Source organism: Chrysemys picta, chromosome 1 (assembly GCF_011386835.1).
Source record: "Chrysemys picta bellii isolate R12L10 chromosome 1, ASM1138683v2, whole genome shotgun sequence".
In the NCBI taxonomy this organism is placed as follows: domain Eukaryota; kingdom Metazoa; phylum Chordata; order Testudines; family Emydidae; genus Chrysemys; species Chrysemys picta.
In genome coordinates this window covers 145,216,932-145,240,502 of record NC_088791.1, presented here as the reverse complement: position 1 = coordinate 145,240,502, position 23,571 = coordinate 145,216,932, and the positions used below count along the sequence as shown (strand labels likewise).

Genomic DNA, 23,571 nt, shown 5'->3' with positions numbered 1-23,571 from the left:
AGGAGGGAGCTCGGGGCAGCGGGTTGGGGAATGGGAGGGGATGCTGGGTGCCGGATCCGGGGGGCACTCACCTCGGGCAGCTCCCCACAAACGGCGACCTGTCCGAGCTGCTCCTAGGTGGAAGTGCACTTAGTGGAAGCTGCTCCTAGGTGGAACATTAATGATAGGCCACCAACACCACCCAGCACCCGCACACTAAATCCAACAACTGAAATTAGACCAGAGGCGACATGTGTGTGTGTGTGTGGGGGGGGGGTATGCTGGGTCACACAACCCCCAGATTTCTGCCAGGATGGGAGCTGGGCCGACCGTGGCTGAAGGGATCTGCCTGGGAAAGTAATTCTTGTAATTTTTTTTAATCCTTGAGGTTGCCAGTTACTTCATATCAAAACTACCAAAGAGGAAGAAGGCAAAGTGAACACCAGAAAAGAAGAACCCTCTTCATATGTAAAGTGAATGTTTTCAAGTCATAAGATGCTCTTATGACAAATCACATGGCCAGGATTTTGATCAGCCCAGGAGAGTTTATGACCTGTTAATCAGGCAGTGTGTTATGATGTACCATAGATCTCAGCTGCAACTAAAGGAACAAACTATAAAGGAGCCTAAAGTATTTTTTCATTAGGGAAATAGAAGCTGCAGCATTTGCATGTGGCAATAGAGTCACAGAGCTTAAGGCCAGAAAAGAAAATCACAATGTCTCATCTGCCCTCCTGTATATGACAGGTAGCGTTCCATGTTTTCAGTTTTTACCGATTTTTGCTGATAAATTACCATTTTTTTCATTGAAGGAGTTCAGTTTTTACTGATTTACATCGGTTTATCAATCCACTCAGTATTTTTTTGGGTACTTATTTCTGTTAAACACTAACGCTTTACGTGATTGTTGTGTCCTACAGCTCTGGATTGAAACAGTTCCACAGTGTCAAACACAGAACACACACACACGGTGGAGGTCGGAAAATCAAACATTGTTAATATTGCACAATGATTGGCTCTCGAGAAGATGCTGTGCGCCTATTTATTTGCTTCCGTTTAATGTGGCCCTGATTTGAAACAATCAATCCTCCACAGATAAAGCTATGTAATGCCCCCTATCCACCTGGTTACCTCCTTTGTGCCAATCTCTTTACTAGTTTGGATGGACAGGACTGGGTTCTTCTGGATCCCCACACAGCCAGGCCTGCCCTTTCTGTGGCTGGCTCCAGACTACCCCCAAAATGGCTTCTCCTCTCTCTAGGGCTCCCAGGGAAGGGCATCTCATTCTCTGTTGGTCAGACTTGCTCTTCTTCCCAGGCTTTCCCTTGTCAATCATTTCACTCTGCCCCTAGTTATATAGTGTTTCCTAATATCCAACCTAGACCTCCCCCACTGCAACTTGAGACCATTGCTCCTTGTTCTGTCATCTGCCACCACTGAGAACAGCAGAGCTCCATCCTCTTTGGAATCCCCCTTCATGTAGTTGAAGGCTGCTATCAAATCCCCGCTCACTCTTCTCTTCTGCAGTCTAAATAACCCCAGTTCCTTCAGCCTCTCCTCATAAGTCATGTGCCCCAGCCCTGTAATCATTTTTGTTGCCCTCTGCTGGACTCTCTCCAATTTGTCCACATCCCTTCTGTTGTGGGGGAACCAAAACTGGACACAATACTCCAGGTGTGGCCTCACCAGTGCTGAATAGAGGGGAATAATCACTTCCCTCGATCTGCTGGCAATGCTTCTACTAATACAGCCCAATATGCCGTTGGCCTTCTTGGCAACAAGGGCACACTTCTGACTCATATCCAGCTTCTTGTCCACTCTAACCCCAGGTCCTTTTCTGCAGAATAAATATTGCAAAAGAAATCCTTCAATCACATTGTTGTTACCATTTATGGCATTATCCTGGGGCACTCAGTTGCTTCTGGACATAGATAGCACAAGTGGTGAACTCCTATTGGGCAGCTATGTAATATTGCGATAGTGAGCAGCCGATGTTCGGGTATAAAGCCGGTTGGAGAGGGTATGTCCTGTCTGCAGCAGCAGCTGGATAGGAAGGTGCATTGAGAGCTCCCAAGTGTCAGAAGCTGAAGCCAGAAGCCAAGGTAGAAATTGTTATTTGTTATTATGCTTTGTCTGGAAAGCTGATGAAAGCACCTAGAGAAGAATGACAGAGTGTTTGTGGGTTTAGTATGCATGGTTCACACGAGCTCACCACATCCCCTGAGATGATTCTGTAGGGAGGAGATGTTTGTGCTACCACCAGGCATGAGAGTGCACCTCCTGTATTTTGGGAAGGTGGTTTCTGAGAGCACAACTTCTGACAGGGGGAGACCACACCACATACTATAGGAACGGGAGAGAATATTTACTTTGTAGGAAGAGGTGGCAGATACTACAGGAATGAAGAAAAACTCTCTTTCCCTGCTTTGTGGCTCCTTCTAACTTACAGATACACACACAGCTCCTCACAAATCAATCCGCAGCCCTTGTGTTTGCATCCAGTCTAGTCTTTGGGTGGTGGCTTCCATTTTTCCAGTGGTCATTAAACAAATGGGTATTTAACTGCTATGTTATTTAGCCTGAGTGAAAGGTGGATGCCATGCCCATAGCTTCAATGAGGTGTTTGACTGCCTGTAGATCAAAGACACGCTTGGTGGGAGCCACCCAACCTCCAGCATAACAGTATGTTATAGGCAAGAAATGCTCACAGTAAGGAAATGTCTGTTTGTGATCTTTAATTCTTCTGTTGAAGAAGAAGAAGAGCAACCTGCTTGTGCTGGGCTTTGTGCACATCAACATTAAAACATTTTCAACGGCCAATTGTTTCAATAAGATGGGGGTGGGGTGGGAGAGAGAGGGGGGATTGGCCACTGGAGATTTTTATGTGAATTCAGGTGACTTTTAGCTTTGCTTTACAATCCTTAAGTACTTAATCATCACGAAGAAGAATAAGGGAAGTATTAATATTCCTCTTGTGCAGATGGGGAAACTAAGGCACAGAAGTTAACATGAAAAATTTCAGTTGAGTGCCTGAAGTTAGGCTCTTAAATCCATATTCTTACAGCTTTGTAATAGTCTAATCTTCACAGGTTTCCTGAATTGGGGCCAGTAGGAGGAGGCAGAAGAGCACACACTACAGGAGGTGAGTACATACTGCATGAATGTAGCTGAGACAAAATAGGAATTTGGCTCATAGGAAATTGTAATAATTTGACATTTGTTTATGTCCCAAATTGGAAAAATATCAAAAAATTTCACAAAAGAATTTGTTTAGTAAATGTTGAAACATTTTGTTTCAAGTCAGTTTGACATTGAACTGCATTTGCTTATTGCCTCATGGGACAGGTAGTTTGGGGTACCTCATGCTTTCATTCTTCCCTATGGGGCAAGTTCCCTGCCAAGAATACATCTCCCTGATGCGCCATGTGGCTCTGTCAGAAGGGAGACCACAATGCATCATGGGAATGTAGTCTGGGTAAGGGTCCAGGTAATAGTTGAGAATGGGGGCACAAAGCACCTGAACTATGACTCCCATGAACCATTAAGGCACTCTAGGCGGAAGCGGTGTACTGTTGAACAGCCCGGAAATGAAACGTTTTGTTTCGATTTCCCCCAAAAAATTCAGCAAAATTGAAAATTTCCCATTGAAAATTTAGATTTTTTAGAAATTGTCCAAAAATCATTTCAATAGAAAATGCCCAATCAGCTCTATGTACAATGGAGACCCTGGCCAGGCCCCATTCTCTGCCACGACCATCCACTTCTGGGCTCTTCGGCTCCCTTTCATCACACAACAGTGGAATTATGTCAGCTTTATACAGCTATAACCTGGTGCTCATCAGAGTTCCTATCCATAGGGAACGTTGCTAATTTATGTCAGAATAAATCAGCATAAATCCTTCTATTGTGTATGTAAGATTGCATTACATTGGTGGTGAATCTGCAGGGCTGGCTCCAGGCACCAGCTTGGAAGCAGGTGCTTGGGGCAGCCACTCCAGAGAGGGGGCGGCAGGTCCAGCTATTCGGCGGCAATTCGGCGGACGGTCCCTCACGCCCGCTCGGACCTTCCGCCGAATTGCAGCCGCAGATCGCGATCGCGATCGCGGCTTTTTTTGGGCTGCGTGGGATGGCCAAAACCCTGGAGCTGGCCCTGTGAATCTGGCCCAGTAAATGCAAACACTTTACACCAAAGCACTAGATTCTGCAGGCTCAAAATCCATTCTTCTTTCGCTCCCTGCTTTCATCATGACCCTGTCTCTCTTTCTCGATTCTCTCACATTCCTTCCCTTTCTCTCATCTTCTCTCTCTAGCTCTTCCCCCTTGCGCATAGCCCCTCTCTTCTTCTCCTGTGTTGTGTCCTCTCTCTTCAGTCCCCTTTCTCCCTGCTTCCCCATCCGTTCCCAGCCAACTCTTTCCCAAAATCCCAGAGGGGAAGAGATAGCAGCAGGTACACTCCTCCCTCCTCCCCAGCATGTGGGAAATCAGGGGTGGGCAGTGTCTTTTTCTCTTCATCCAAAACCTCAGTCTGAAGGAGGAAAAGCCTTGTGGATATTGGGGTTTGCTCTGCCTCCCGCTCCCAGTCCCTGGTGGGAGGAGCCCTGAGATGGCCTCTCCACCTCTCGCTCATCAACATTTACTCAGAGCTCACAGGCATTTTCTGTCAATTTATATCCAGTGCTCAAAGTCTGGACGCAAACGCTGAACTTGATTTATGTGCTCGCTCACTCTCTCCCTCTTGTCTCCATGTGGAGAAACTTTTCTCAACCTGTGAACTGTGACCCCAAATTGGTTCACCAGAATGTACCAAAGAGTGGTGTGGGATGCCTGATGGCGGAAGGGTCCAGTCCTGCCCCGGGGAGGTGGGGTTGCCCTGGGGGGTTGCAGAGCCTGTCCCAGTCACCTCACTGTTTCAGGGCTTTATACAGGCCCCTCTTGTTCCTGTTCAGCTGAGCCTGCTTCCAGTTAGTGGCCCCTTCGCAGCCTAAATCTCTCCCCTGCTCATGCTTAACTGGTTGATTGGACCTCTCAGGGCAAGTGTGGGGAATACAGCCCTTCACAGGCTCCTGCAGCTACGGTCCCATGGGCCTGACTGGACTTGCCTTCCTGCTCTGGGGTTGCCGTGCTGCTCTCCTTTGACCCAGCCAACCCTCTGTCATGAGGGGCCAAATTTCAGGGAGTGGGGCTGAGCCCCATGTGCCAGGTCACAATGCCACACACAAAAATACGGGAGTGGGTGGACTGGGCCCAATCTGAGCAGTACGGCATCCCCAGAGGTCACAATGCACTGAATGGGAAGCCAAGCCCAGCCACCCCACGGAACAGGAGTCACAGGAGCTGCTGCTATGGTGCTCACCATGTACTTGCTTTGTATTTATTACATCCATGTATATATTGTATATCGTGGGTGAGAAATATTTAGTAAGCCAGATGCGTTTGCACTAAGGTAGGGTTACCATACGTCCGGATTTTCCCGGACATGTCCGGCTTTTTGGGCCTCAAATCCCCGTCCGGGGGGAAATCCCAAAAAGCCGAACATGTCTGGGAAAATAGGGAGGTGCTGGGCCGGGGGCCGGGGGCCGGGTCGGGGCCGGTGGTGCTGGGCCGGGGGTGCTGGCCCAGGGCCGGGGACCGGGGGTGCTGGGCCGGGGGCCAGGGCCGGGGGTGCAGGGCCGGGGGTGCTGGGCCGGGGGCTGGGCCGGGGGCCAGCAGTGCTGGGCCGGGGGCTGGGGACGGGAGCCTGGGGGAGCGGGACTGGCGGTGCTGGGCCGGGGCCGGGGGTGCAGTCCCGGGGGCTGGGGCTGGCTGTGCTGGGCCAGGGGCCGGGGGCCGGCAGTGCTGGGCCGGGGCTGGGGGCCGGCAGTGCTGGGCCAGGGCCGGGGCCTGCAGTGCTGGGCCGGGGGCCGGGGCCAGCAGTGCTGGGCCGGGGGCTGGCAGTGCTGGGCCGGGGGCTGGGGCCGGGGTTGCTGGTCTGGGGGTGCTCGGCCGGGAGCTGGCGCAGGGCCGGCACTCCAGGGTAGGGTTACCATATTTTGTGCCTCCAAATGGAGGACACTCCACGGGGCCCCAGCCCCGCCCCCAGCCCCGCCCACGCCCACGCCCCAACTCCGCCCCCTCCCCAAAGTCTCCGCCCCCTCCCCTGCTTCCCGCGAACATTTAATTCGCGGGAAGCCTGAAGCAGGTAAGGGGGGGGGATGGGGGGAGGAGGTGCGGCCCAGGCTGGCACCCCCGGCGGCTCCAGCCTGGGTCGGCTCGGGCCCTGGGGTGCCGGCCCCGGCCGACCACCCCCGGCCCGCCCAGCACTGCCGGCCCCCGGCGGCCCGGCGCACCCCCCGGCCCCGCGACCCCGGACCGGCTCCCGGACCGGCCCCCCGGCCCGGCGCACCCCCGCGGCTCCCGGCCCGGCGCACCCCCGCGGCTCCGCGGCCCGGCGCACCCCCCCGGCCCCGCGGCCCGGCGCACCCCCACGGCCTGGCGCACGCCCGGGCCCCGCGACCCCCGGACCGGCCCCCCGGCTCAGCGCACCCCCGCGGCTCCGCGGCCCGGCGCACCCCCGCGGCTCCGCAACCCCAGACCGGCCCCGCGGCCCGGCGCACCCCCCCGGCCCCGCGGCCCGGCGCACCCCCCCGGCCCCGCGGCCCGGCGCGCCCCGCGGCCCCGGACCGGCTCCCGGCCCGGCGCACCCCCGCGGCTCCACGGCCCGGCGCACCCCCCGCGGCCCCGCGGACCCCCCAGCGGCCCGGCCCGGCCCGGCGCACCCCCGCGGCTCCGCGGACCGGCTCCCGGACCGGCTCCGCGGCCCGGCGCACCCCAGCGGCTCCACGGCCCGGCGCACCCCCGTGGCCCCGCGGCCCCCCCAGCAGCCCAGCCCGGCCCGGCGCACACCCCAGCGGCCCAGCCCCGCGGGCCTGGACCGGCTCCAGGCACCGCGACCCCTGTTCCCCGCCCGGCCCGGCACTGCGACCCCGGCCCGGCCCCGCACCGGCCCCGGCCAAAGAGGCCCCGGCCGAGCCCTCCCGATTTTCCCGGACATGCCCGGCTTTTGGGGATTTCCCCCCGGACGGGGATTTGAGCCCCCAAAAGGCGGACATGTCCGGGAAAATCCGGACGTATGGTAACCCTACTCCAGGGCCCGAGCCGAGCCAGACTGGAGATGCTGGGGCTGGGGCCGGGGCCCTGTGGAGTGTCCTCTTTTTGGACACTCAAAATATGGTAACCCTACACTAAGGCTATTTACTGGGTTGTGACCTGTGAGCTTCTCTGCACTGGAAGAGACATTTGCTTCATGCTCTGAGAACTTTACAGAGATGAGAGCTGGTCAAAAAGTATTTGGAAAGAAAATTTTTCTGTTAGAAAATGCTGGTTCATTGAAATCATGCATTCTGCAGGAATGTGTTGTTTTTGATGAAATTTGAAACAAAGCTTTTCAGTGAGCTGTAAAAATTCTGGTTCAGTCTTACTGGAATCATAGAAACGTAGGACTGGATGGGATCTCAATAGGTCATCTAGTCCAGTCCCCTGCACTCAAGTCAGGATAAAGTAGTAACTAAACCATTCCTGACCGGTGTTAATCTAACCTGTTCTTAAAAACCTTGGGTGACGGTTGAATCCACAACTTCCCCAGGTAATTAACCATCCTGACAGTTAGGAAGCTTTTCCTAAAGTCCAACCTAAACCTCCCTTCCTGCAATTTAAGCCCATTGCTTCTTGTCTTCTCCTTAGCGGTTAATGAGAACAATTTTTCACTCTCTTCCTTGTAACAACCTTTTATGTCCTTGAAAACTGTTATCATGTCCCCCCTCTGTTTTCCCTTCTCCAGACGAAACAAACCCAATTTTTTCTATCTTCCCTCATAGGTCACGTTTCTAGACCTGTGATAATTTTTGTTGCTCTTCTCTGGACTTTTTCCAGTTTGTCTACATCTTTCCTGAAATGTGGCGCCCACAATGCTCCAGCTGAGACGCAGGTTTTTGCAACACTTTGGTTGCCACAGTTTTGCAGCTGTTTGATCTCTAATTTGAAATGTATTATATATTAATTTTAATTATATTATAGAGAGGAGGTCAACTGCCACCCCAGCACCTGCTTGTGGCCAGGAGTGCCTCTGCAGTGCCTTGTTTTCCCCTTTTTCTGGGCTCCTTCAGCAAACTCCACACAGTCTCTCTTTCAACACAACCCTTTCGGGGACTCTGTCTTTTTATTAGCATTATTAACTTAACAAATTTCTCAAAACAAACACAAAAGAAATCCTCCCCCCAGGCTTAAGCTGGGCACAGCCCCTCTTCCCTGAGGTATTGTCCTAAGTCAAAATTGGAGAGAAAAAATTCAATTTTATCAAAACAAAACATTTCCATTGACGCAGACTGCAATTCTTCATAGGCTGTGGAGTTGCAGGTTGGGAGCAGGCAATAGACCCTGGAGTAAGCTGGTGGGGGAAAAGACCCTACTCTTATTCCCGCTGGCTAAACGTTTGAGGAAGGAGTTTGCCCATTCCCTCTATACATTTGCCCATGCTCCCACACATTTTGTTCAATCGTTTCTGTATTTATCTGTTGTTTTAAATTATGCTAATTTCCTGATTTTTCATCCCAGCACAGAGAGTCTCCACTGAGTAGGGGTTGCCTCCCAAGCTGTGACTCTCTGTTCTCTCTCCACAGCTTCTCAGTAACTGCTTCTGCTCCAAGAACCAATCGTAAAGATCCTGCCACACCCACCAAAATGAATGGGATCATCATTTATGAGCATATAAACTTCCATGGTAAATCCAAAGAATTCACTTGTGACATCGCTGACTTGAAGCCCGTAGGGTGGGACCACTGTGTCTCCTCTGTAAAGGTCACTGGCCAACCCTGGGTGGCCTATGAGCATCCTAATTATTCAGGCAAGTTCCTGGTGTTTGAGGAAGGCGAATACAACTTTGTTGGTAAAGATATGAATGACAAGATCAGTTCTCTCAAGCTGATTACTGAAAACCTGAAGAATCCCAAGATCACCCTGTATGAACATGCCAACTATGAAGGGGAGATCAAGGTGGTAACAGAAGCAACCAGTCTGAGCAAGGGATCTTTCAATGACCGAGTGTCTTCCCATAAGGTACAGAGCGGTGCCTGGCTATTGTGTGAACATGAGGATGGAAGTGGCTTGAATTATGTTGCCCGGAAAGATGAACAGCTTCTAAACTATGAATCAATCGATTTCAATGACAAGCTTTCATTTTTGCGTCCCCTGAGAGCTGGCTTGTGCTAGTTCCGAAGGGCTGCAGAGCCTGCCAAACTAGGGTGCCATTGATAGGCTGAGCCCCTACAGGGAGGTGCAGAGTTAGAGCTCTGCCCATGCTTGCACTTCATTGCTCCACACACAACAGAATCAGTGAATTTGGGAAAGCGCAGCTCATGCTGTGCTGTGCTTTATAACCTGGTATCCTGCTGTTTGTCCCCCAAGGCCGTGCCAGAACTTCCTCCTGGACCTCACCCTCCCAGTCGCTTTCACGCTCTCCCTGATCGGCAGCTTCATCTGGGGTGTTCCCTCCCCTCCCAGATCCTTCACACAGCTCTAACTAGGAGGTTTATTCAGGGATCTGCTGGCCCCTGTCTGCCATTTATTTTCCTTTCAATCCCTTCTCCTGGGATAAGACAACCTCTGGAGTTCCCTGAGCTCTACATTTCTATGATTCTATGATCATAGAGGGGGCCCCAGAGGTGTTTGAGCCAACCTTGGGACTATCCTGCCCCATTATCTCCATGACACCCAGAGACAGATTGAAAGGAATGTCCACATGGATGAAACAGAAGGAGTCAACCAAACAGATCATCAGCAAAGCTCGATCACCACAGTCTAAAGAAAGTGTGAGATTTCCAGTTTCTACAGGTTCATGTGGGGTGGGAAAGGGGATGGGGAGGGGATCATGTTCTTTGTGGAGATAGGAACTTCCAGCACCTCCTAGTATCAGCACCCACCAACAGGGAAAAAATCATGGTGTGCCACTGGCTAAGAGATCTCACACAGTGCTTGTCATCTGCGCCCTAACGTGCCATGTCAAGGTTGATCGAGTTGATCACTATCTAGGATGGGAGAAGAAGAACCGAGCATGAGGTGCACCAGAGCACATTGCGCATAGCACCAACCCAGGGCATCGATCCAGGAGTAAGCTCCAGCATGGAGGTGGCTCCACAAACCCGCTGTGTTTCCTACCTCTTCCATCCCAACATGCTCATGTCGGCTTCCAAGAAAGGATTGAAGGGTTTCCAGTCCGCGAGCTTCTCTGAGTGATTTATTGTTAACCTGCTCCAATAAAATGATTTGCAGTGAAACTTGGGCTAATGGTCTCCTGTTCCGATAGCCAGTAAAGGTTCAGGCCTCAGGAGAGCTCCTTCCTGCGTAGTAACTGCCTTGATCCAGACTGGACTTAGCTTTTCAGAGCAGAAGGAACTAAGCACCAACACGTTTCCTCTGGGGATGGCACAGCTGGAGGGGAGCTGTGACTCTGCTTCATGATGCCCCCTCTTCCTGGTCCCCCAGAAATCTTTGTGTTTGTGGCTCACAAGGGTCAGTCCCATGGGTGGAGCTGGGTCAGGTGAAGAGCAGGAGCAGGACGGCCTCATATCCCCCATGTCTTATGGGGCATCCCATTGCAATAGAATGTGCAGCAGAGTCAGCAGAGTAGCGTATGGAAAGTTCATCTAACTGAACTCTAATGTGTAGATGGATGTTATCAAGAAGGAACCCTTGTAATAGATTCATAGAGTTTAAGAATGGAAGGGGCCATTATGTTCCTCTGGTCTGACCTTCTGTGTGACAGAGGTCACAGGATTTCTCCCAGCAATTCCTATAACACGTGGTTGAATTCGATCAGTGTTTCTCAAGCTTTGCAGGTGGGAGACAACTTCTTCAATGTCAAAATTCTCTGCAACCTCTCACATTTATGAAAGTAATAGTAAACATTATTTACTATTATTAGTCAATGATAACACTGATATACTCACAGAATTTGTGTGTGATTTGAGAGGTTGGCAGAGACATTGTGAAGGGTAAGGGTCAGTGGGGAGCAAGAATTTATTTGCTTTAGTTTGTAATAACATTTTCTATGCCTTGCAACCATTGCCTTTGGTGATCCCCCTGAGAAACACTAAACTAAACCATATCTTTTCGAAAGACAGACAGACTCTGTTTGAAGACTCTAAGTGATGATTAATCACATCCCTTGGTAACATTCAACAGCCTAGTGGCTAATTATTCTCTGTTAAAAAGTTGCATCATATTTTCAATTTGATTTTTTTTAACTTCAATTCCCTCCACCTCTTTTGGATCTCATTCTGCCTTTGATCAGACATCTTCACTCTGAGGAGGTACAGACTGATCAAGTTGTGTCTTAACTGAACACATGATGAGGGCAGAATCTCAGCTTTCACTTAAAAAATGTAAATTTTGAGCAAATTAACACTTTGAAAATGTGACCCAAGTGTAACCGATGCAGTGGTGTCTGCCTGGGTCTTCAGAGAGCCTGAAACAACATCTCTGAGGGTGTGAACTGTCCCACTCATCCCCAAGTGGGGAGAAGGGATCCCCATCTCTGCTGCTGCTAAGAGTGGGAGGTCCTGCTACGAGTCCTGCAATGGATGAAGGGGCCCCATACAGCTTCCCCTCCAGAGGGGAGGTGGCCCCCTTGCCACTGGGTGTTATGATAAATAATTTTTCCATGGGGTCAGGGGATGCTATAGTGTGATTACGCACAAAGTAATTTCCAGGAATTTAGAAAACTGCTTCCAGGAGTTGCTTGATGAGGGAGAACAGTGTGTGTGTTTGGAGGACAGAATAAAGCTCCTATGTTGCATTGTCTTGCTCTCTCTTGTGAAGTGCTTGAACACTAAACATGGCATCAGAAACGAGTCAGCACCTGCAGGTCTGTGCAACCAGAAACAAATAATTTTAAACCAAATAAACCCATCCAATCATGCAATAACAACAACAAAGAATTATTGAATCAGAGGACTGGAAGGGACCTCAAGAGGTCTTCTAATCCATTCTACTGCACTCAAGGCAGGACCAAGCACTATATAGACCATCCCTGACAGGTATGTGTCCAACCAGTTCTTAAAAATCTCCAGGATGTAGATTTCACAACATCCCTAGACAATTTATTCCAGCGCCTAACCACCCTGACACTTAGGAAGTTTTTCCTAATGTCCAACCTAAACCTCCCTTGCTGCAATTTAAGCTCATTGCCTCTTGTCCTACCTCCGAGGTTAACGAGAACAATTTACTTCCCTCCTCCTTGTAACAACCTTTTATGTACTTGAAAACTGTTTATGTACTTGAAAACCCCTCTCACTCTTCTCTTGTCCAGGCTAAACATGCCCAATTTTTTCAATCTTTCCTCATAGGCCATGTTTTCTAGACCTGTCATCATTTGTTGCTCTTAGAATCATAGAATATCAGAGTTGGAAGGGACTTCAAGAGGTCATCTAGTCCAACCCACTGCTCAAACCAGGACCAATTCCCAGCTAAATCATCCCAGCCAGGGCTTTGTCAAGCCAGGCCTTAAAAACCTCCAAGGAAGGAGACTCCACCACCTCCCTAGGTAACGCATTCCAGTGTTTCACCACCCTCCTAGTGAAATAGTTTTTCCTGATATCCAACCTGGACCTCCCCCACTGCAACTTGAGACCATTGCTCCTTGTTCTGTCATCTGCCACCACTGAGAACAGCCGAGCTCCATCCTCTTTGGAACCCCCCTTCAGGTATTTGAAGGCTGCTATCAAATCCCCCCTCATTCTTCTCTTCTGGAGACTAAACAATCCCAGTTCCCTCAGCCTCTCCTCATAAGTCATGTGCTCCAGACCCCTAATCATTTTTGTTGCTCTCCGCTGGACTCTTTCCAATTTTTCCACATCCTTCTTGTAGTGTGGGGCCCAAAACTGGACACAGTATTCCAGATGAGGCCTCACCAATGTCGAATAAAGGGGAACGATCACGTCCCTCGATCTGCTGGCAATGCCCCTACTTATACAGCCCAAAATGCCGTTAGCCTTCTTGGCAACAAGAGCACACTGTTGACTCATATCCAGCTTCTCGTCCACTGTAACCCCTAGGTCCTTTTCTGCAGAACTGCTACCTAGCCATTCGGTCCCTAGTCTGTAGCAGTGCATGGGATTCTTCCGTCCTAAGTGCAGGACTCTGCACTTGTCCTTGTTGAACCTCATCAGGTTTTTTTCGGCCCAATCCTCTAATTTGTCTAGGTCCCTCTGTATCCGATCCCTACCCTCTAGTGTATCTACCACGCCTCCTAGTTTAGTGTCATCTGCAAACTTGCTGAGAGTGCAGTCCACACCATCCTCCAGATCATTAATAAAGATATTAAACAAAACCGGCCCCAGGACCGACCCTTGGGGCACTCCGCTTGAAACCGGCTGCCAACTAGACATGGAGCCATTGATCGCTACCCGTTGAGCCCGACGATCTAGCCAGCTTTCTATCCACCTTACTCTTCCCTGGATGTTCTCCAGTTTGTCCAAGAGAAAACAGTAATTCTAACAGCATACCAGTCCCCTGTTCCTGAGCAGAGGGACATGAAAGGCGATGTGTTTAGCAGCAGATCACAATGGACCGAGAGGATCCATGTAAATTCCTAGACTCAGTGTCACAGTTCAGGACAACTGCACCTATATTTCCCCTCTGGGGTCCAGCAAGGGCACCCACACTAAACTCCCAGTTCCTTATACCAGTGTAATCCTTCTGCCAGGTGAAGCCAGCAGCAACAAGGGCTGGGTTATCTAGGGAGTCTGAATGTAGCAAAAACTTTTAATAAACTCAACATTAATTTAGGAAACACCGCAATTAGGGTTCATAAACACAAACCATGAGCAAAAGACCCAAACCCAAGTAAATTGGGCAGTGTCCTTTTCCCCTCAGGTTCTTAAGTCTAGCAACCCAAAGTCCCTTTAACGTGCCCATCCCTTCTCTGTACCCCACTCACAGTTGCTGTCCTTGGCCAGTGGAGTCCCAGAGTTCAGGGGTTCATCACAGAGATCACCTCCCACCCTGTGTGGAGGTGGGGGGTGATGTTGCACTCCATATGTTTTATGGAAATATGTTTATAAGTGTGAATATGATGCAACTGGAATATGCTTTATGCAAAAGGTCTCTTGTAAGGTAGCATTACAAAGCTTATAATCTACTGAATATATTCATTCTATTTGTATGAATGTATCATTTTTGCATCTGAAACTAGAAATATGAAGTATAACTCTGAGGTCCTATTGTAATTATGCAAAGTGTGGGCTATTAATGGTGGTGTAGAATCTTGATGGCTCCCATTGACTAGGACAATTGACTGTAAATGGCTCTGTTTCCCAGCAAGCTGCCTGTGTACATGTAGGCCAGCCCGTGGATAATGAAAAACGAGGTCTTACAGTGACATGTGACCATGTCACCCGATACTGGAATCCAGGGCCGGTGCAAGGAAGTTTCACGCCCTAGGCGAAACTTCCACCTTGCGCCCTCCGCCCCAGCCCTGCGGCAGCTCCCCGCCCCCCGTCAGCCCTGAGGCGCCCCCCCCCCCGCAGCAGCTCCTCTCCCGGGGAGCCGTGTGGCGGCTCCCCATCCAAGCTCACCTCTGCTCCGCCTCCTCCCCGAGCACACTGCCCCCGCTCTAATTCTCCTCCCCTCTCAGGCTTGCGGTGCCAAACAGATGATTGGCGCAGCAAGCCTGGGAGGCGGAAGAAGTGGAGCGGCGACCGTGCACTCGGGGAGGAGGAGTAGGAATGCTGTAAAAAAATTGGGGGCACCGCTTTTTGGCACCCCCAAATCTTGGCGCCCTAGGCAACCACCTAGTTTGCCTTAATGGTAGCATCGGCCCTGCTGGAATCCATCTTAAACGTGGTGCTTTTCCATTTTAGGAAGAGGAGTGGGGACCCAGAGAGACAAAGGATTTCTGCCTTGTGCCAAAGCTATAAAAGGGGGTGGAGCAGGACAAGGGGGGTCCCAGTCATGAAAAAGGCCCTGTTTTTCACCAAAGATGCCTGCTGGAACAAACAAGGACTGTCCCAGGGGAAAAGATTGGGCCCAGACTAGGAAGGAGTCTAGTCTGTGAAAGAAGCTTATTGAAACATCTCTGAGGGTGAGATTTACCTGTAATCAGTATCTTAATGTACTAGGCTTAGATTTGCGTGTTTTGTTTTATTTTTCTTGGTAACTTACTTTGTTCTGTCTGTTATTACTTGGAACCACTTAAATCCTACTTTTTATACTTAATAAAATGATTTTTATTTATTAGTAAACCCAGAGTAAGTAATTAATATCTGGGGGAGCAAACAGCTGTGCATATTTCTCGATTAGTGTTATAGGGAGCGGACAGTTTATGAGTTTACCCTGTATGAGTTTTATGCAGAGTAAAATGGATTTTATTTGTGGTTTGGATCCCATTGGGAGCTGGGTGTCTGGGTACTAGAGATAGGTGACCTGCTGAGCAGTTTTTGGTTAAAGACTGCAGCACTGGGGGTGTGGACAAGACCTGGGTCTGTGTTGCAGCAGGTTAGCATGTTTGGCTGAACAAGGCAGGGTTCTGGATTCCCAAACTGGCAGGGAAAATGGACTCAGAGGTAATCTCAGCACACAGCACTCAAGGGGGGTTAAAGAGGCACCTTACATGCTCCACTGCTCGGGCACTTGCTTATCGCCCCAATGGCCAATTGCTGCACCTCTGCAGGGCTCTGCTCTGGCCCTCTCCACAAGCCTCCCGGCTGGCTGCTGGCCGCACCTCTCCACCAGCCGCCCTCCTGGCCACTTGCCACATCTCTCCTCCAGCCGCCCTGCTGGCCACTTGCTGCACCTCTGCACCAGCTACCCGGCTGGCTACTTGCCAAGATGTCTTCAGCCACCCCCCACACACATACAGATACTTAACACAGCTCTCAGTGATTTCAGCTTTTAGTGGGGGAGCCTCACTGCTGGGACTGGGCAGTCTCTTGCAATAGAGACACTGTCCCAAAGCAGGTCTAATACCTAAGTATCAGTGATTTCAGCTCTGCAACGTGTAACAAGACTCTCAATCGAATCTAAATTAACTCTTTTATTATACCACGGAGAGAGGAAGTGTCAAATAGTGCCTAGGACCCTTAAACAGGGCCCACACCACCAGGTACAAGTCTCTGTCATCACCCTCTCTCAACTCATTGGGCTTTGGAACCCATGTCCCCTGCCTAGCGACTGTCGTTCTATTGAGGGTGAGTCCCTCCATCGGGGTACGCCAGGTACAGTTCTGCTGCCCTTGGTTCACACAACAAGGATAACAACTCTTTTTTACTCCTGCCCCAATAACAAGGAGTCTGGGGATCCAACACCAGACACAAGTGATCATCTGGGCAAGCAATCCCATCCTGCTGAGCACCTAGACAGGGTGGATGTGTACATACAAACGAGATCAGCTCCTGAAGTCTTTTCCCACAGCTCTCCATTAGATGTCAGGGGAGAGCTCATTCAGACTCTGCTTACACCAGTACTAGTATAAGGAGTAATAGAGAAAAAGGAAGCAAAACTAAGGCCAAAGCCTACTACAGCCATCACCTCTCTTGGGTAGAGACCCAAGTCTCTCTCTCTCCTGACCTGGGTTTATCCAGGCTGGGCAGTCCCTGCCTACACTTTGTTATTCCCATTAAGCCACACTGACTAAATGGCCAGCATCTGAACTTGGCTTTCTCTTCAGAGGCTATGAACAGGCTAATTGCCAGAAGTTATCACACAGGCCTTTATAAGCAAGCACATGGTGAAAGTGTTATAGAGAAAACATATCCAAAACAATAAGTTTCAGAGTAGCAGCCGTGTTAGTCTGTATCCGCAAAAAGAAGAACAGGAGTACTTGTGGCACCTTAGAGACTAACAAATTTATTAGAGCATAAGCTTTCGTGGACTACACGCATGCTAACAAGCTTACCAGGAATCATTCCACCTCCAACATGGGCACTGGCATGTATCATCCTTGACACCATTCACAGAAAGGATTGAGGTCCCCCTGGGACAGATGGTTTGCTGGTTCAGAAAGAAGTCCCTGAGTCAATTTAAACTCAGGCTATTTTTCCAGAAGTGCTTTCTTTATCTGTTGGTCTCTGGGAAATCCAGTTGGAACCAGTATATGAGAGCCTTTCCAGGTGCTGGTACCTCTCTGGAAATGAGTGAATTTTCCTACTCACCCTCCATTGTTCACCCTTCTCCAGGGAATTACATACAATTCCTGATACAGGGACACAGTAACATGTCCCAAAGATATTGCAGGAACTTAGGATATCTGTCAGACACAACAAAAGCACTTTTCAACCCATAAAAATATATATGAAAGATAACTTTGCAACAAGCGTAATAAAAAATCTGGAGAAACAATAGGTTGATATGTTGCTTAAGCATACAAAATGGCTGGCTCATGCCATTATCTTATCTTAAAAGCTGAACTAATAGATTAATAAGAGGGATGAAAGATGCAAGAGCTGAAATGAAAAAGCTCGGAGAATCCACACTAACTCTGCCAAGAACTATAAATGTGTGCAAAGCTAGTGAACACCAACACACCCAAATGCAGGGCATAAGTAGAGTGGACACAAAGATAATTCACCAAGTAGCACAAGGAAAGGATGAAAATACAAGGAAACATATACCAACATTTGTGCGAAAATGTTCAATTACAAAGCAGAAGAGATCAACAAAATGTAAAGGAAGACCCATGTGGAGAAAAACCTGATCATGGAAAATGCCCTTCATATGGGGGGAATAATCGTTGCAAGAGAAATCACTATGCCAAAGCTTGCAGACAAGAAAAGTAAAGAAAATACATGGCAACCCATCCTTGACTGCAGAGACATTCTCACAGAAGGCATTAATAGCAGCCCCGTTCAATGCTTGATGGCAAGACCATGTTTATCTTGGTGCTTTTAGACTCAGTGTTACTACAACCAGCAGTGGTATAAGGAGTTGTAGGAATGTGTTCCTCCCTAATCACAAGCCTTGAAGAACGGCAAACTGTTCCCTTGGCAATGAGGCAGGAGTGACCTTGTTCTAGCGCCTATGTTTGGGAAACTTATTTGGCTGATTTGATTGTTCCCTCGCAGCTGGCATTCACGCGCTCAAGAGATGGGTTCGTTATCTTATGTGCATGTATACTGCCTGGCTTTTCTATGCGCAAGATTTGTACCAATGAGAAGCGTTGTAAGCAGGGAAGTGTAAAGAATAAAAGCCCCAGGAAAAGTTCCTGGAGGTAGAGGGGCTTTTCGGCTCCCACAGACCTGGTGTTCTGTTTCCTTTCCTGCGTCGTCACCACAGCTGGTGACCCCGACGTGACGACCCCGTACTCACCGGCTGGATATGCCGAGCGCGCCCGCGGCTGTTTGCCGCCCCTTATTCGTGAGTATGGGGGTCGAACTTTCCAGTGCCCAGAAGGAGCACACAAGAGAGTTCAAGATTACACGGCAGCGATCATGCATCGTTGTCCCGGTCGCTCATATTGAGGACCCCCTAAGGGAAATAGACCGCCAGTGCCCCTGGTATCCGGACTGCAGGTCGGTATGGCTTCATGACTGGAAAACAGGTTGGAAACTTTGAGGGCATAGAGGAAGGAAAGGAGTAAGTAATTATAGGCATGGGGATTTCAAATCCCCAGGATGATAACTGGAACGGTAAAATGTGTATGAGACAGAGTTTTTGTACCAAGGTGCAAAGCTCTCCTTTATTCTGCAGAATAAAGCAACTCCTCCTTATCCCTATCTGGCTGTCATTGGCTCTCAGCCAGGTGGACCCGATATTTCGGTAACAGTTTCTGGTGACTCCGCCGGGACTCTCCTGGCTCGGACATTGGACTCCGGACGGCTGCGGCGAACTGGGAACGGCGCCAACGGGGTGTTTCACCCCTTTTCTCTGCTTCACCGCAGCCCCTGGGGTTCGTGCTCCGATAAGGTGAGTCCTAATAGGATAAGGAGACACTCTCTGGTAAAACCCTCTAAGGATAGCTCTTTGAATTATATGTTAAGTAAATGGCCTTTACCCGGTGTTTAAAAAGAAATAGTTACACCTTGTGTAGAAATTTATGTGGCTAGTGTTGTGGAAATTGAATTGTGGAAAACACGTGCAGTATATATTGTAGTAGAGGTATAAGAAATGCAAACCTACCAATATAGGTTGTGTTGTCTTGTTCAGATCACTGTAAAGAAGTAAAAGGCAATCAAAAGTCCGGGAAAGTTAATTGTGTCCCTTTTTAAGTAAGAATCTTTAAGCCGTGGATAGCTTTGGATCTGGAAGCAAGCCAGAAAGCATCTGTATTAATGCAATTTTCTAACTAATAAGGTAGTAGCCACTGAAACCTGGGCTGCATATGAAACAAATACAAGGAAATATGTGGTGATTTCTCTGTTTTGCCTAAAATCAACAAGAGTATGTGTATATAAAGGAAATATTTTAAGTAATGACTGACTGCCCAGAAGGGGTAGACCTCGGTTCTTTTGTCTTTCAGATCATCAGAGAAAACGGATGCCAGCTAAATAGCATTCAATGTACCATGCATTTACTGGTACAATAGGAATTATTTTTGTGTTCTTTGTCCTGTCTTGTGATGTTTGTCTTGTGGCCAGAATTGTTGGATTTAATATTTTCATAGGACAGTCTAGCTCAAATTTAAATAGAAGGGTTAAATCAAAAAGCAGACACTTGTTTTATTCATCTTGGAATACAAAGTGTTTGGATAAATCAGGAAAATGTGATATACTAAAGTCTAATATATTTGCTTAAGTAAGAAAAAGAAACTTCATTGGCCAGATTTTTAATTGCAAAATTGTTGTTAAAATTTGCATACCAACAGTCTTTGGAAACAAGGACATGGAAGGTTAACCCACTCCCCATATTGCCCATGGGATCCTTCTGGCTACCTCAGATTTCTAGCCAGAGAGCTGGGGAGGGAGGAAAGCGATTAGACACCTGAGGTTGTACCGAGTGAACTCCTCAAAAGTGGGTGTGCTTGTCCCGGTTTGTTGCTCCAAAGCTCTGTAATATAGTTATTTTACTGGAAGAGTGTACATGGCATACATTGAATAATAAGACTAATGTACTGTATAATGGCAATGTGTATGCGTTCATTGTTGGAAAAAAGTGTATAAGTGAAGAGTGAAAGTTTCCTTTGTAGGTTAAAAGAAGCCGAGTAAGGGAGAAGAGGAAAAAGCACGGAATGAGTTAACTGAGGAAAAAATAGCTAGCAAGCTCAGTCCAAAGATAAGACCTGGCTGACAGCCACGAAAAGGGGGGGCCTGAATGTGCCCAAACAACTGAGATTTGTAAAACAATGCCAGGCACTAATGAAATGTGTTAGGTTTTTTTCTCACAGATAAAAGAAGTGCTACCCAAAGACCCTAGCAGCCCTGCCGTTTATTGAAACAAGGAAACGGAGTCTATGTAAAGTCCATCAACGAAAGACTGCTTTGGCTCCACACTGGAAAGGCCCTTTCCAAGTCCTGTTAACCACCAACACTGCTGTGAAGTGCCAAGGACTGCCCACCTGGACCCATGCTTCTCACTGCAAAAAGACCCCTCCACCTGGAGAGGATTCTCCAGCTGCTAATCAGCCTATTTCGTCTTCTAGCTCTGCTGTGCCTCCTGGACAGCAGGGAAAGAGAACAAGGTGAAGTGCTAGTAACCTCTCCCTTGTCCACTGACAGACCTACTGTTGCTTTGAATTTTTTTAGAAGAAGCAAAACCATTACAGGGTGATGTGCTAGTAACCTCTCCCCTACATGATGCTAAACCACACTGTTTCAGGAAAAAAGAAGAAGGAACACTTGCTTAATTAAAACCATAAAGTCCAGGAATTCCTGACTACAAAAGACATTAAGAACTGGCCCTGGTGAAGAAATATACCCTAGCAGAAAGAAACTTGTGGGACCCATGCTTGGGAACGTGGTATTGATTAGATTTTAAGGTTTATTTTACAGGCTGCGCCCTGTGTTTTGGATAAGTCCTTCAGCATGTATTGCCCTCCCTAAATGGATTTTAAATGATAAGTACCAAAGGCACCTTGTTGCCATTGCCCCTGCTATCTTCTTTATTACACTATTACCCCTGTAACACATCCAAATACAGACAATAACCCAGAAGTTGCTGACAGAGATGGTATTGAATATCACTGAGGCTGGGAAGGCATTGCAGTGGGATCTAGCATGTTCAGACATTCAGGATTTCCGGAATGACTAGCTAATGGTCATTCGGAATGATCTAGAGCATCAGGCTTGGCCCACTGCCCTTACAGACACATCAGGAGTACCATCTGATCTGTGGCATGAAGACATACTTGGAGACTTTCTGGGTGGAAGTGCAGACGTTCTCAGTGCTCCTTCCAAGCATATGGACCGGTTGAGGGGGTGTGGGCTCCCACATACCGAATCCTGCCGGGTCCATAGGGAGGATGCATGTGGGATTGGGTAATTCACCAAGACATCTGGGAAATTAGACTACCTGGTATGCCCAATTGATTTTAGTAAGTGCTCCGGAGATTACATCTGACATTTGGATGGGGTTAGGGAGTCAATGGACATTTTGGCCGTTAGAACCCCCACAGCTTCAGTGTATATGTAAACTGAAGCCAGGAGAAGTTGTCACTGTTTATGACTACGTTTGCTGGAAGGGTAGTGGACAAGGAACTACCCTGACAGGACACTTACTCTTTTAAGCTAATGATAGCTGTGTGTATGTTAAAGCCTCCACATTGCAAGACATACATTTTAATCTCATTACCACTGCAGGCAATCATATTATTTACTGGCCTGCAGATAGAGTTTTTCAAGTAGCCCTTAGGTTCCAGATACCCTTTAATTGGACTAGTTTAGTATCTGATTTCAGAATTTGTTTTCACTGTTACCAAAGATTCAGAAAATCTCTAAAGTACAAGGGCAAATTCACATGCTTTATAATATATATTAAGTTGAAAAGTATGCTTTCCAGACAGCTTATAGAGTATCCATTTTATGTACTAAGTAGGATGTATTGTGCTTTATGATTAAGATTGTACAACAGCCCCATTATATTATTGTTATGGGAATGTTATTGCTTGTGTTGCTATTAGTTAGTTTAGAATTATGTTATCATTGTTGTAAAAGACGTAATAATAGTAATACCTTTTATGTTTATGCTAATCATGCATTGTCATTACATCCAATCAAAACCCCTAAGATTGAAGCATCTGATGTAGAATTTGAAGTCCAGGGCTTAATGCAAATAAAGATTTAAGAATGTTTGTTGTACTAGAAGTAAAAAAAAGGGGGGGGGTCATGGAAGCAGAGAAAGAACTGTCAGAAAAGAACTGCTATGCATGACAGTTTGTTAGCAAGAGTCAGGCTAACTGTAACCCTGATAACGCGAGATTTGTAGAAGTGAGGATTGTGTGAGGCGGGTGAGAAAGTACTGTGTGAGAAGTTATTGTGACCTTGTGTAGATAAGGTCTAGAAAATATTGTATGTTGGCAAAAGTCAAAACAAGTAAGGAATTAAGATATCAAGATGGCCTATGTATAACAAAATGCAGCTGTCCCTCATTATTTCTGTAATGAAAAGTATAAATGCAAGGTCTGTTAAGTACCTGCCTTGTTCCTGTTTGCAAACCACTCAATTTGCAATAATAGAGTATTGATTAGGTATAGCTTTATACCCCCTTTGTAGCAAATTATGCCAATAATACTTGTGCCAAAGTAGTTAATTGTTTTATTTACAAACCCCGTGGGGGTGTTTGGCAATTGGTCAAGCCTTATGGGATTGGCGTTTTGCTTTGCTGTTTTGCTTAGTGTATACCCAATCTAGTGGCATTGTGTATGCTACCCTGCGAGAGTGTTTTGTTTAAACACTGCATCTATAAAATAAAATAGGAGGGGATGTAGGAATGTGTTCCTCCCTAATCACAAGCCTTGAAGAACGGCAAACTGTTCCCTTGGCAATGAGGCAGGAGTGACCTTGTTCTAGCGCCTATGTTTGGGAAACTTATTTGGCTGATTTGATTGTTCCCTCGCAGCTGGCATTCACGCGCTCAAGAGATGGGTTCGTTATCTTATGTGCATGTATACTGCCTGGCTTTTCTATGCGCAAGATTTGTACCAATGAGAAGCGTTGTAAGCAGGGAAGTGTAAAGAATAAAAGCCCCAGGAAAAGTTCCTGGAGGTAGAGGGGCTTTTCGGCTACCACAGACCTGGTGTTCTGTTTCCTTTCCTGCGTCGTCACCACAAGGAGTAATAGACAAAAAAGAAGCAAAACAAAGGCCAAAGCCTAGTACAGTCAACAAGCTAAAGACCTCCCAGAACTACGAATGGAGACACTTTCAGGATCAAACTATTTCCTCAGGACAAATCTTGGACTTGGAACCAAGCTACACGTGTTGAACAATAAATCCTCATTCATGTAACATAGCAGTGGAGGGGCACATATTACATCCAAACTGCAAATACCTACACTCACTATGAACACAAGATGTGGATGTGGAGGATGATGAAATATGCACTCTACTGAGACCTGAGCAGCAGGACACAAAGAAACACAAGCTAACAAGAGACCACTAGATGATGGAACAGATTTTCAAAACACCACCACACCA

General features: G+C 48.0%; 1 long non-coding RNA gene across 1 annotated transcript; it reads left to right on the top strand.

The window, feature by feature from the left end:
• The first annotated feature begins 1,944 nt into the window (after window positions 1-1,944).
• LOC101948483 (uncharacterized) lies at window positions 1,945-10,286 on the top strand. Its single transcript, XR_002890240.3, has 3 exons — window positions 1,945-2,081; window positions 3,069-3,121; window positions 8,634-10,286. It is a non-coding gene; the product is annotated as an uncharacterized LOC101948483 (long non-coding RNA).
• Window positions 10,287-23,571: the final 13,285 nt, after the last annotated feature.